The sequence below is a fragment of the Cetorhinus maximus genome, chromosome 10 (genome assembly GCF_964194155.1).
Source record: "Cetorhinus maximus chromosome 10, sCetMax3.hap1.1, whole genome shotgun sequence".
NCBI lineage: Eukaryota > Metazoa > Chordata > Chondrichthyes > Lamniformes > Cetorhinidae > Cetorhinus > Cetorhinus maximus.
The window spans coordinates 50,620,143-50,632,904 of NC_135888.1; the positions used below are offsets into that span (position 1 = coordinate 50,620,143).

At 47.8% G+C, this 12,762-nt stretch overlaps 1 protein-coding gene across 1 annotated transcript in view; it reads right to left on the reverse strand.

Moving 5' to 3' along the window:
• fbxw5 (F-box and WD repeat domain containing 5) overlaps positions 1-6,609 on the reverse strand; it is a 216,255-nt gene extending 209,646 nt beyond the window's left edge. The window contains exon 1 of the mRNA XM_078550469.1: positions 6,557-6,609. The gene's annotated coding sequence lies outside the window, so the exon portion shown is untranslated. The remainder of the gene's footprint in view (positions 1-6,556) is intronic.
• Between the last annotated feature and the right edge of the window lie 6,153 nt (positions 6,610-12,762).

Below are 12,762 nucleotides of genomic sequence, written 5' to 3' on the forward strand. Positions count from 1 at the left end.
GACTAAAAGTATCTGGAGCGAATTCACAATGGTATCAGCGAATTACAGAGTGAGAGAATGGTTACAGCACAGAAGGAATTCAGCCCACCGAGCCATGTCAGCTCTACCTCCACTGCTCTCAGGCAGAGCATTCCAGATCCTAACTACTTGTTGCGTGAAAAGGTCTTCTTCATATTGCTGTTGATAGTTTTACCAATCACTTTGAATCAGTGCCCTCTGGCTCTCAACCTTTCTCTCTATCTACTCTGTCCAGAGCCTTCATGATTTTGAACATTTCTACCAAATCTCTCCTCAACCTTCTCTTCTCGAAGGAGAACAGACCCAACTTCTCCAGTCTATCTACGTAACTGAAGTTTCTCATCCCTGCACCATTCCCGTGAATCTGTTATGCATCTCTCTAAAGTCATTCCATCCTTCCTAAACTGTGGTGACCAGAGTTGGATACAGTACTCCAGTTGAGGCAGAACCAATTTTTTTAATAAAGCTTCATCAGAACATTCTTACTTTTGTATTCTGTGCCTCTATTTAGAGAACCCAGGATACAGTATGCCTTTTGAATCACTACATCAACCTGCCCTGTCAGCTTCAATGATTTGTGCACAGAAACCAGCCAGCCTCTCTGTTCCTGCACCCCCTTTAGAATTGTATCCTTTAGTTTATATTGTCTTTCCTCGTTCTCCCTATCAGAGTCCGTCCATTCAACCAGCCTGTCTACATCAAGAATAGCAGGGGACTCCCAATGTATACCTTCTTCCTGTCTGAAGAATAACCATTGACCAATAATCCCTATTTTGTGCCACAGAATCACAGAATCTCAGTGCAGAAGAGGCCCTTCGGCCCATTGAGTCTGCACCGACATGTGAGAAACACCTGAACTACCTACCTAATCCCATTTACCAGCACTTGGCCCATAGCCTTGAATGTTATGACGTGCCAAGTGCTCATCCGGGTACTTTTTAAAGGATGTGAGGCAACCCATCTCCACCACCCTCCCAGGCAGCGCATTCCAGACCGTCACCACCCTCTGGGTAAAAAAGCTTTTCCTTACATTCCCCCTAAACCTCCTGCCCCTCACCTTGAACTTGTGTCCCTTCGTGACTGACCCTTCAATTAAGGGGAACAGCTGTTCACTATCCACCCTGTCCATGCCCCTCATAATCTTGTACACGTCGATCAGGTCACCCCTCAGCCTTCTCTGCTCCAACGAAAACAACCCAAGTCTATCCAACCTCTCTTCATAACTTAAATGTTTCATCCCAGGCAACACCCTGGTGAATCTCCTCTGCATCCCCTCCAGTGCAATCACATCCTTCCTATAATGTGGCGACCAGAACTGCACACAATACTCCAGCTGTGGCCTCACCAAGGTTCTATATAACTCCAACATGACCTCCCTACTTTTGAAATATATGCCTCGATTGATAAGGGCAAGTGTCTCATATACCTTTTTCACCACCCACTAACACGCCCCTCCGCCTTCAGAGATCTATGGACACACACGCCAAGGTCCCTTTGTTCCTCAGAACTTCCTAGTGTCATGCTGTTCATTGAATACTTCCTTGTCAAATTACTCCTTCCAAAGTGTATCACCTCACACTTTTCAGGGTTAAATTCCATCTGCCACTTATCTGCCCATTTGACCACCCCGTCTATATCTTCCTGTAGCCCAAGACATTCAACTTCACTGTTAACCACCTGGCCAATCTTTGTGTCAACCGCAAACTTACTAATCCTACCCCCCACATAGTCACCTATGTTGTTTATATAAATGACGAATAATAGGGGACCCAGCACAGATCCCTGTGGTACGCCAATGGACACTGGCTTCCAGTCACTAAAGCATCCTTCTGTCATCACCGTCTGCCTCCTACAACTAAGCCAATTTTGAATCCACCTTATCAAATTACCCTGTACCCCATGTGCATTTAAGACCATAAGACATAGGAGCAGAAATTAGGCCATTCGGCCCATCGAGTCTGCTCCGCCATTCAATCATGGCTGATAAGTTTCTCAACCTCATTCTCCCGCCTTCTCCCCGTAACCTTTGATCCCCTTACCAATCAAGAACTTATCTCGGTCTTAAATACACTCAATGACCTGGCCTCCACAGCCTTCTGTGGCAATGAATTCCATAGATTCACCACTCTCTGGCTAAAGAAGTTTCTCCTCATCTTTGTTCTAAAAGGTCTTCCCTTTACTCTGAGGCTGTGCCCTCGGGTCCTAGTCTCTCCTACTAATGGAAATATCTTCCCCACGTCCACTCTATCCAGGCCTTTCAGTATTCTGTAAGTTTCAATCAGATCCCCCCTCATCCTTCTAAACTCCATCGAGTATAGACCCAGAGTCCTCAAACGTTCCTCATATGTTAAGCCTTTCTTTCCTGGGATCATTCTCGTGAACCTCCTCTGGAGCCTCTCCAGGGCCAGCACGGGGCCCAAAATTGCTCACAATATTCTAAATGTGGTCTGACCAGAGCCTTATAAAGCCTCAGCAGCACATCCCTGCTTTTATATTCTAGTCCTCTCGAAATAAATGCCAACATTGCATTTGCCTTCCTAACTACCGCATCAACCTGCAAGTTAACCTTAAGAGAATCCTGGACTAGGACTCCCAAGTCCCTTTGCACTCCAGATTTCTGAATTCTCTCCCCATTTAGAAAATAGTCTATACCTCTATTCTTCCTACCAAAGTGCATGACCTCACACTTCCCCACGTTGTATTCCATCTGCCACTTCTTTGCCCATTCTCCTAACCTGTCCAAATCCTTCTGCAGCCTCCCCGCCTCCTAAATACTACCTGTCCCTCCACCTATCTTTGTATCATCTGCAAACTTAGCCAGGATGCCCTCAGTTCCTTCATCTAGATCATTAATGTATAAAGTAAAAAGTTGTGGTCCCGACACTGACCCCTGCGGAACTCCACTAGTCACCGGCTGCCATCCTGAGAAGGACCCCCTTATCCCCACTCTCTGCCTCCTGCCAGACAGCCAATCTTTTATCCATGCTAGTACCTTGCCTCTAACACCATGGGCTCTTATCTTACTGAGCAGCCTCCTGTGCAGCACATTGTCAAAGGCCTTCTGGAAGTCCAAGTAGATAACATCTATTGGCTCTCCTTTGTCTAACCTACTTGTTACCTCCTCAAAGAATTCTAACAGATTTGTCAGACATGACCTCCCCTTGATGAAACTATGCTGACTTTGCCCGATTTTACCATGCACTTCCAAGTATTCTGAAATCTCATCCTTAATAATGGACTCTAAAATCTTACCAACGACCGAGGTCAGGCTAATCGGCCTGTAATTTCCCGTCTTTTGCCTCACTCCCTTCTTAAGCAGGGGGGTTACATTAGCGATTTTCCAGTCCTCTGGGACCCTCCCTGACTCGAGTGATTCCTGAAAGATCACCACTAACGTCTCCACTATCTCTTCAGCTATCTCCTTCAGAACTCTGGGGTGTAATCCATCTGGTCCATGTGATTTATCCACCTTCAGACCTTTCAGTTTTCCTAGCACCTTTGCCTTGGTAATGGCCACCATACTCACCTCTGCCCCCCGACTCTCTTGAACTTTTGGGATGTCATTCGTGTCTTCCACTGTGAAGACTGACGCAAAGTACCTATTCAGTTCCTCCGCCATTTCTTTGTTCCCCACTACTACTTCTCCAACGTCACTTTCCAGCGGCCCAATGTCCACTTTTGCCTCTCTCTTACCCTTTATATATCTAAAAAAAACTCTTGCAATCTTTTTTTATATTACTGGCTAGTTTACCCTCATATTTAATCTTCTCCCTCCTTATTTCTTTCTTAGTTGTCCTCTGTTGGTCTTTGTAGGCTTCCCAATCCCCTGGTTTCTCACTGCTCTTCGCCACATTGTATGCTTTCTCTTTAGCTTTTATGCTGTCCCTGACTTCCCTTGTCAGCCATGGTTGCCTTGCCCTCCCTTTAGTATGCTTCTTCTTCCTAGGAATGAATTTTTGCTGTGTCTCCCAAATTACTCCTAGAAACTCCTGCCATTGCTGTTCCACTGTCTTTCCTGCTAGGCTCATCTCCCAGTCAATTCAGGCCAGCTCCTCCGTCATGCCTCTGCAGTTGCCTTTATTCAACTGTAATACCATGACATCTGATTCCAGCTTTTTCCTCTCAAATTGCAGGGTAAATTCTATCATATTATGGTCACTTCCTCCTAAGGGTTCCTTCACCTTAAGCTCCCTTATCAAATCTGCCTCATTGCACATCACTAAATCTAGAATTGCCTGTTCCCTAGTGGGCTCCACCACAAGCTGCTCCAAAAAGCCACCTCGCAGACATTCCACAAATTCCTTTTCTTGGGATCCACTACCAACCTGATTTTCCCAGTCTACCTGCATATTGAAATCCCCCATGATCACTGTAACCTTGCCTTTCTTACACGCCTTTTCTATCTCCTGGTGTATCTTGTGCCCCACATCCTGACTACTGTTCGGAGGCCTGTACATAACTCCCATTATGGTTTTTTTTACCTTTGCGGTTCCTCAACTCTACCCACACAGATTCTACATCATCTGACCCTACATCATTTGCCTTCGTTATAAGTCTCCCATGTGGGACCTTGTCAAAGGCTTTGCTGAAATCCATATAAACTACATCAACTGCACTACCCTCATCGACACACCTGGTCACCTCCTCAAAAAGTTCAATCAAATTTGTTAGGCATGACCTCGCTCTGACAAAGCCATGCTGACTATCCCTGATCAAACCTTGCCTTTCCAAGTGGAGATGGATTCTCTCCTTCAGAATTTTCTCCAATAGTTTCCCTACCACTGACGTGAGACTCACTGGCCTGTAGTTCCCTGGCTGATTTCTACAACCCTTCTTAAATAGCGGAACCACATTAGCTGTTCTCCAGTCCTCTGGCACCTCCCCCGTGGCCAGAGAGAAATTAATAGTTTGGGTCAGAGCCCCTGTGATCTCCTCCCTTGCCTCCCTCAGCAGTCTGGGACACAAATCATCTGGACCTGGAGATTTGTTCACTTTTAAGCCTGCCAACACCTCCAATACCTTGTCACTCCCTATATCAATTTGCTGAAGAACCTCGCAGTCTCTCTTCTCGAGTTCCGTACCTTCATCTTCATTCTCTTGGGTGAAGAAGGATGTGAAATATTCGTTCAACACTCTACCAATGTTCTCTGGCTTCACCCATAGATTGCCTCGTTGTTTCCTAATGGGGCCTACTCTTTCCCTAGTTATCCTCTTCCCATTGATATACTTATAGAATACCTTGGGATTTTCCCCACTTTTACCAGCCAGAGCTTTCTCATATCCCCTCTTCTCTCCTAATTGCTTTCTTTCACTCAGCCAACTTCATATTCAATTTGCTCCTGTCTGTTTCATTCCATGGTCTTCAACTTCGTTGGAAAGCCTGTCACGTGACATTTTATCAAATGCCTTTTGGAACTCCAGATGCATCATATCAACCACATTACCCTCATCAACCCTCTCTGTCACCTCATCAAAAAACTCAATCAAGTTAGTTGAACAAGATCTGCCTTTAACAAATTCATGCTGGATTTCCTTAATCAATCCACACTCATCCATGTGACTGTTAATTTGGCCCCGAATTATCATTCCTAAAAGCTTCCCCACCACTGAGATTAAACTGACTAAACTACTGGGCTGGAGTCACTGGGCTTATCTTTACAGCCTTTTCGACTAAGGGTGTAACATTTGCAATTCACCAGTCCTCTGGCACCGCCCCTGTACATAAGGGGGATTCGAAAATCATGACCAGTGCCTTTGCAACTTCCATCCTCACTTCCTTTAGTATCCTTGGATGCATCGCATCCATTCCTGGTGACTTATAAACTTTAAGGGCAGCATTTTCCCCCCATCAGGGGGGATGTGCGGGTGCTGGTGGGCATGTTCCCGTTTAGCGCCCCTGGTTGGGGGCTCGCCGTCATTTTACGTGGGTGGGCCAAGTAAGGCCCGCCCAGCATGACACACACCCGGAAGCGCTGATCGCTCCCTGTGCGGGAGGGGTGGGATTCCCTGAGTCGGGAGTGCGCTCTTTCGTGCACGTGTGCAAAAAAGTGCACAGATCTCCCTGAGGCAAAGTGCTGCACCAGGGAGATCAGTGTTACTTTTAAAAAGGTAATAAAGGATGAGAAAAATTTTATTGACATGTCCCCTCATGTGACACTGTCACATGAGCTGGGACATGCCAATTAATTTTGTTAAAAATGTAACACAAATTTTAAATCTCTCATGAAACCTCATCCCGCCCATACATTTTCTGAAGGCCACCTGGGTTCTTCGCCTGCCCGCCAACCTTAAGGTTGGATGGGCAGGTCCATTAATTATTTGAATTACTTTTTTAACCGCCTTAATAGGCCGTTGACAGGTTGGCGGGTGCTCAGCTGACTCGCCTGCGCGCCCTCCAAAGTGAGAATCTAAATGACATCACCCCACGTCATTTTACACGTCAGCGAGCGGGCCCCGCCCCCACTTGCCAACCGTAAAATGCTGCCACCCTCTCTTATACCTCTTTATCAATTTTTAGCCCATTCAATATCTTGAATACCTCCTCTTATGACTGTGGCAGCATCTTCTTCCTCATTTAAGACAGATTAAAAGCACTGATTTCGTACCCCTGTCATGTCCTCTGCCCCGTGTGTAGATCCATTTTTCAACTCCAACCCTCCACTTACAGGTCTTTTACTATTTATGTGCCAGCAACATGCGTTAAAGATGAGGATGTGAAAACAGAGAGGATTCCATGTTGTGTGGCACGAGTTGCTAGAAGCTGGGTAATATCAGGCCAAGGAATGTTGCAAAAAATATTTAGTTTGCATGACTTCAGTTTACAGAAGGCCCATGTCCGTGTGCCACAGCCATCCTCATCTGCTCCACAACAGCATGTTGTTCCTTTCTGTCACGTTATGCGGAACAGTTACAAGCCACAGTTTCATAATCCATGGCATTAATCATTCACACATGTTGTTATCCTGTGAACTTGCATAACAATTGGCTTCCTTCTCCTGTTTCACTGTTTGCAAAATGTCAATGTAAAAAATGTAGAAAAAGCCCTCTGTTTGAGAGAATTGCTCAGAATATCTCTCCAATAACTCTTCAGTAAATGTGAAGTCAATTGGCAGTGGCTCTTACTGGGGTACAGCTCCTCACACACTGATTCTCACTGGAGTACAGCCCAACACATACTGACTCTCACTGGGGTACAGCTCCACACACACTGACTCTCACTGGGGTACAGCTCCTCACACACTGACTCTCACTGGGGTACAGCTCCTCACACACTGACTCTCACTGGGGTACAGCTCCACACATACTGACTCTCACTGGGGTACAGCTCCACACACACTGACTCTCACTGGGGTACAGCTCCACACACACTGACTCTCACTGGGGTACAGTCTCACACACACTGACTCTCACTGGGGTACAGCTCCACACACAGAGACTCTCACTGGGGTACAGTCTCACACACACTGACTCTCACTGGGGTACAGTCCCACACACACTGACTCTCACTGGGGTATAGGTTTCACATACACTGACTCCCACTGGGTACAGTTCCACACACACTGACTCTCACTGGGCTACAGTTTTAGACACACTGACTCTCACTGGGATACAGATCCACACATACTGACTCTCACTGGGGTACAGTTCCACACACACTGACTCTCACTGGGCTACAGTTTTAGACACACTGACTCTCACTGGGATACAGATCCACACATACTGATTCTCACTGTTGTGCAGATCCACACGCACTGATGCTCACTGGGGTGCAGTTCCACACACATTGACTCTCACTGGAGTACAGTTCCACAAGGATTGACTCTCACTGGGTACAGTCCCACATGCACTGACTCTCACTAGATTACAATCCCACATGCACTGACTCTCAATGGGGTACAGTCCCACACAGACTGACTCTCATTGGGGTATGGGTTTCACACACACTGACTCTCACTGGGGTACAATCCCACACACACTGACTCCCACTGGGGTACAGTTCCACACACACAGACTCTCACTGGGGTACAGTTCCACACAAAAACAGAAATACCTGGAAAAACTCCAGGCATTTCTGTTTTTGTTTTGGATTTCCAGCAGTTTTTTGTTTTTATCTACAGTTCCACACACACACACTCTCACTGGGGTACAGTTCCACACACTGACTCTCACTGGGGTACAATTCCACACACAGTGACTCTCACTGGGATACAATTCCACACACACTGACTCTCACTGGGGTACAGTCCCACACGCACTGACTCCCACTGGGGTACAGTTCCACACACAATGACTCTCACTGGGGTAAAGTCCCACACACACCGACTCTCACTGGGATACCATTTTACACACACTGATTCTCACTGGGGAACAGTTCTAAACACACTGACGCTCACTGGGGTACCATTCCACACACACTGACTCACAGTGGGGTACATTTCCACACACACTGACTCTCTCACTGGGGTACAGTTCCACTCACACTGACTCTCACTGGGGTATAGTCCCAAAGACACTGACTCTCACTGGGGTATAGTCCCACACACTGACTCTCACTGGGGTAAAGTTCCACACACACCGACTCTCACTGGGATACCATTTTACACACACTGATTCTCACTGGGGAACAGTTCTAAACACACTGACGCTCACTGGGGTACCATTCCACACACACTGACTCACAGTGGGGTACATTTCCACACACACTGACTCTCTCACTGGGGTACAGTTCCACTCACACTGACTCTCACTGGGGTATAGTCCCACAGACACTGACTCTCACTGGGGTATAGTCCCACACACACTGACTCTCACTGGGGTACAGTTCCACACACACTGACTCTCACTGGGGAACAGTTCCACACATACTGACTCTCATTGGGGTACAGTTCCACACACACTGACTCTCACTGGGGTACAGTCCCTCACACACTGACTCTCACTGGGATACAGTTCCTTATGTGACAGATGAAATGTCTGGTTCCTGACAGCGGTGGAAAGTAGGGGTTTAAGGTTGCGGTGGTTTGAAGGCGGATTGAGCTTCCTGATGGCATGCAATGGGAGTATTTTTGAAATATTAGCACGTCTTACACATACTTTAAAATATCATTTCATCAGACTAAATGGTACGTTAGCAATTAACTCTGCAGTGAATGAGAAACACATGCCTGTGGATTCACAAGTTTTTTCGGGTGAGTGCAGCAGGTGGGTATTCTCCCCGTAGGATCTGGACTGTGCAGCAGCTGCTTTCCTTATATGGGGATCTTTTTTAGGCCACAGGACAGGCAGTGTTGATGCAGTGAATCCAGGTGGTGATAATGGAAGGGGATCAGGTTGACCGAGAGAGGTTTGTGGGTCATGGGGGCTGATCAGGGTTCATGGGGTCACAAGGAGGAAGCTGGTCTATACAGGAAGATCAATATCTACAGACAGAAGGTCACGCATGATAGGGAGGAGGGTTATAGAGGGAAGGTCAATGGTGAGGCGCTGAGAGTCCAGGGTAACACGGGAGGTCAAGGGTGATGAAGGGGGCTTCATGATGTCAGTGGACAGGTCCAGGATGCCAGCGATAGACTGATGGGGGCTACTCCAGGTGTAATGAAAGTTGAGCAAGTCATGGTAGGTAGCTTGAGAGTGGACAAAGGCAGGGCAAAGGTGATGGGGTGAGAGCTTTGGCTAATGGAAGGAAGGTCAAAAGTGACTGAGGGAGGGTGCCGGCTGATGGCTTCCAGATGTGGGAGTGTCCAGGGACATTGTTGTGAGAACAGGAAGAGGTCTCCAGAGTACAGGTCAAGGATGGGGATGTCTACGGTGGGGTTGGTGGAGACCAGGGTGTGGCCGATGAAAAGTATAGGGGTTCCCATTGGTCAAAAGTTCTCAAGTCAGGAGGTAGGACCATAAAGACTGTGCTGACCAGATCTTCGTCTGCATTGTGTCTGTAATTCACCTCAGGCAGACAAGATGGGTCAAGTGCACCCAGTGTTTCTGTCAGCTCTATCCCATCTGGAGAGGAACTGGCAGAGGATAGCCCAGAGCCAGACACAACAATGGCCAGAAGGCCAACAAGGGGCACCAGCAGAGGGTCAAGCAACTCAGGCTGCTGGCAACCAGGGCTCAGTGCATCATTGAGCGTTGGCAGGTAATTGAATATACCGCAGCCAGAGTCTGCCTGCAAACGTCCGACAACCAATGTCAGAAATGGCTGAGGATGTCAAGGGGTTCCGTTACTCACCAATGCCAGCTGCTTCAGGATGACTTTACTTCCCCTCGAATGGGAGGCAATCCTAGGCCAGTGGCTTTAAAAGTCACCTTGGATTTGGATTTCTCTGCCTGTGGGTCCTTCCAGGACTCCATGGGCACGTGTGGCACCTTGCAGGCAGGCAGTCACTCACAAATGCATCAAGGAGGTCGTAGAGTCATTGAATGATAGAATGATAGAAAGTTTATGGCACAGAAAGAGGCCACTTGGCCCATCGTGTCTGCGCCGGACGAGAAACAAGTCACTCAGCCTCATCCCACTTTCCAGCATTTGGTCCGTAGCCCTGCAGGTTACGGCATTTGAGGTCCATGTCCGGACACCTTTTAAATGAGCTGAGGGTTTCTGCCTCTACTATCCTTTCAGGCAGTGAGTTCCAGACCCCCACAACCCTCTGGGTGAAAAAACTTCCTCATCTACCCTCAAATCTTTCTACCAATCACTTTAAATCTATGCCCCCTAGTCACTGACCTCTCAGCTGACGTAAATAGACTCTTCCCACCCACTCTATCCAGGCCCCTCACAATTCTGTACATCTCAATCAAAACTTCCCCCATCCTCCTCTGGTCCAAGGAGAACAGCCCCAGCCTATCCAATCTTTCCTCATAGCTGCAATTTTCCAGTCCTGGCAAGACCCTCGGAAATTTCCTCTGTCCCCTCTCGGATGCAATTACATCAGCCTGAATTTTGCGTTTATCAGGTGGGCCCGGAGGTGGGTGTGAAATGTTCTTCCGCCTGCAATTGGCCCCCGACTACAACCTTACACCGGCTGGCCAATCAACGGCCCGCGAGAAACGCGCCTGGAGAAAGGCTCAGCACTGCCGTTGGGGGTGGGAACAGGGCGGGCGATGACATCACCGCAGGTGGGGGTGAGCGCTTCGGGAGAGCTCCCGGATGGCAGACCCGCTGCCTCAAGGAGCTGCAGACCTTCAAATAAGAAAATAAAGCCCAAAAATGCTGCAAAAAATGTCCAAGCAGCACAATCAAGCACCTGAAAGCAGAGCTCGTAACAAAAACATTCCCCAGATATTTCACAGAATCACACAGTGCAGAAGAGGCCCTTCAGCCCATCGAGTGTGCCCCAACATGTGAGAAACACCTGACCTACCTACCTAATCCCATTTACCCGCACTTGGCCCATAGCCTTGAATGTTATGACGTGCCAAGTGCTCATCCGGGACCTTTTTAAAGGATGTGAGGCAACCCGCCTCCACAACCCTCCCAGGCAGTGCATTCCAGACCATCACCACCCTCTGGGTAAAAAGGTTTTTCCTCACATCCCCCCTAAATCTCCTGCCCCTCACCTTGAACTTATGTCCCCTCATGACTGACCCTTCAACTAAGGGAACAGCTGCTCCCTGTCCACCCTGTCCATGCCCCTCATAATCTTGTACACCTCGATCAGGTCACCCCTCAGTCTTCTCTGCTCCAACGAAAACAACCTAAGTCTATCCAACCTCTCTTCATAACTTAAATGTTTCATCCCAGGCATCATCCTGGTGAATCTCCTCTGCACCCCCTCCAGTGCAATCACATCCTTCCTATAATGTGGCGACCAGAACTGCACACAGTACTCCAGCTGTGGCCTCACTAAGGTTCTATACAACCCCAACATGACCTCCCTATTTTTGTAATCTATGCCTCGATTGATAAAGGCAAGTGTCCCATATGCCTTTTTCACCACCCCACTAACATGCCCCTCCGCCTTCAGAGATCTATGGACACACACGCCAAGGTCCCTTTGTTCCTCAGAACTTTCATTTTATTTTAAATGCTCACAGAGGTTTCATTCCGCCATCGCATGAGGTTTCATCAAAAATGTAAAGCCCGCCTGGCTGACTGGCCTGTCCGCCAACTGTAAGGTTGGATGGGCCACGAAAAATCGCTGACAATTGGACCGTCAATGGGCTTAATTGTTGGTGGGCACCCTTCCAACTTTTGCCTGCTCTGGCTGAGCGAAATATCGCACTAATGCGCTAAGATGTTGGAACGCTCGCCCAACATCATCTTGAGCGATTTCACGCCCATTCAGGTTGGGTACACGCCCGCCCATGGGATGTAAAATTCTGGCCATCCTTTCTGTAATGAGGTGACCACAACTGCACACGGTACACAAGTTGTGGCCTAACTAGTGTTTTATATGGTTCCAACATAATCTCCCTGCTCTTATATTCTATAGCTCAGCTAATAAATGGAAGAATTCCATATGCCTTCTTAACCACCTTCTCAACCTATCCTGCTACCGTCAGGGATCTGTGGCTATTCACTCCAAGGTCCTTCACACTTGAATTCTATTTCCCACTTCTCTGCCCACCTGACCAGTCCATTGATATCTTCCTGCAGCCTACAGCTATCCTCCTCGCTATCTACCACGTGGCCAATTTTTGTGTCATCTGCAAACATCTTGATCATTCCCCCTACATTTACACCCAAATTATTAATATATACCACAAAGAGCAGGGGACCCTGCACTGAGCCCTGCAAAAGCCCTC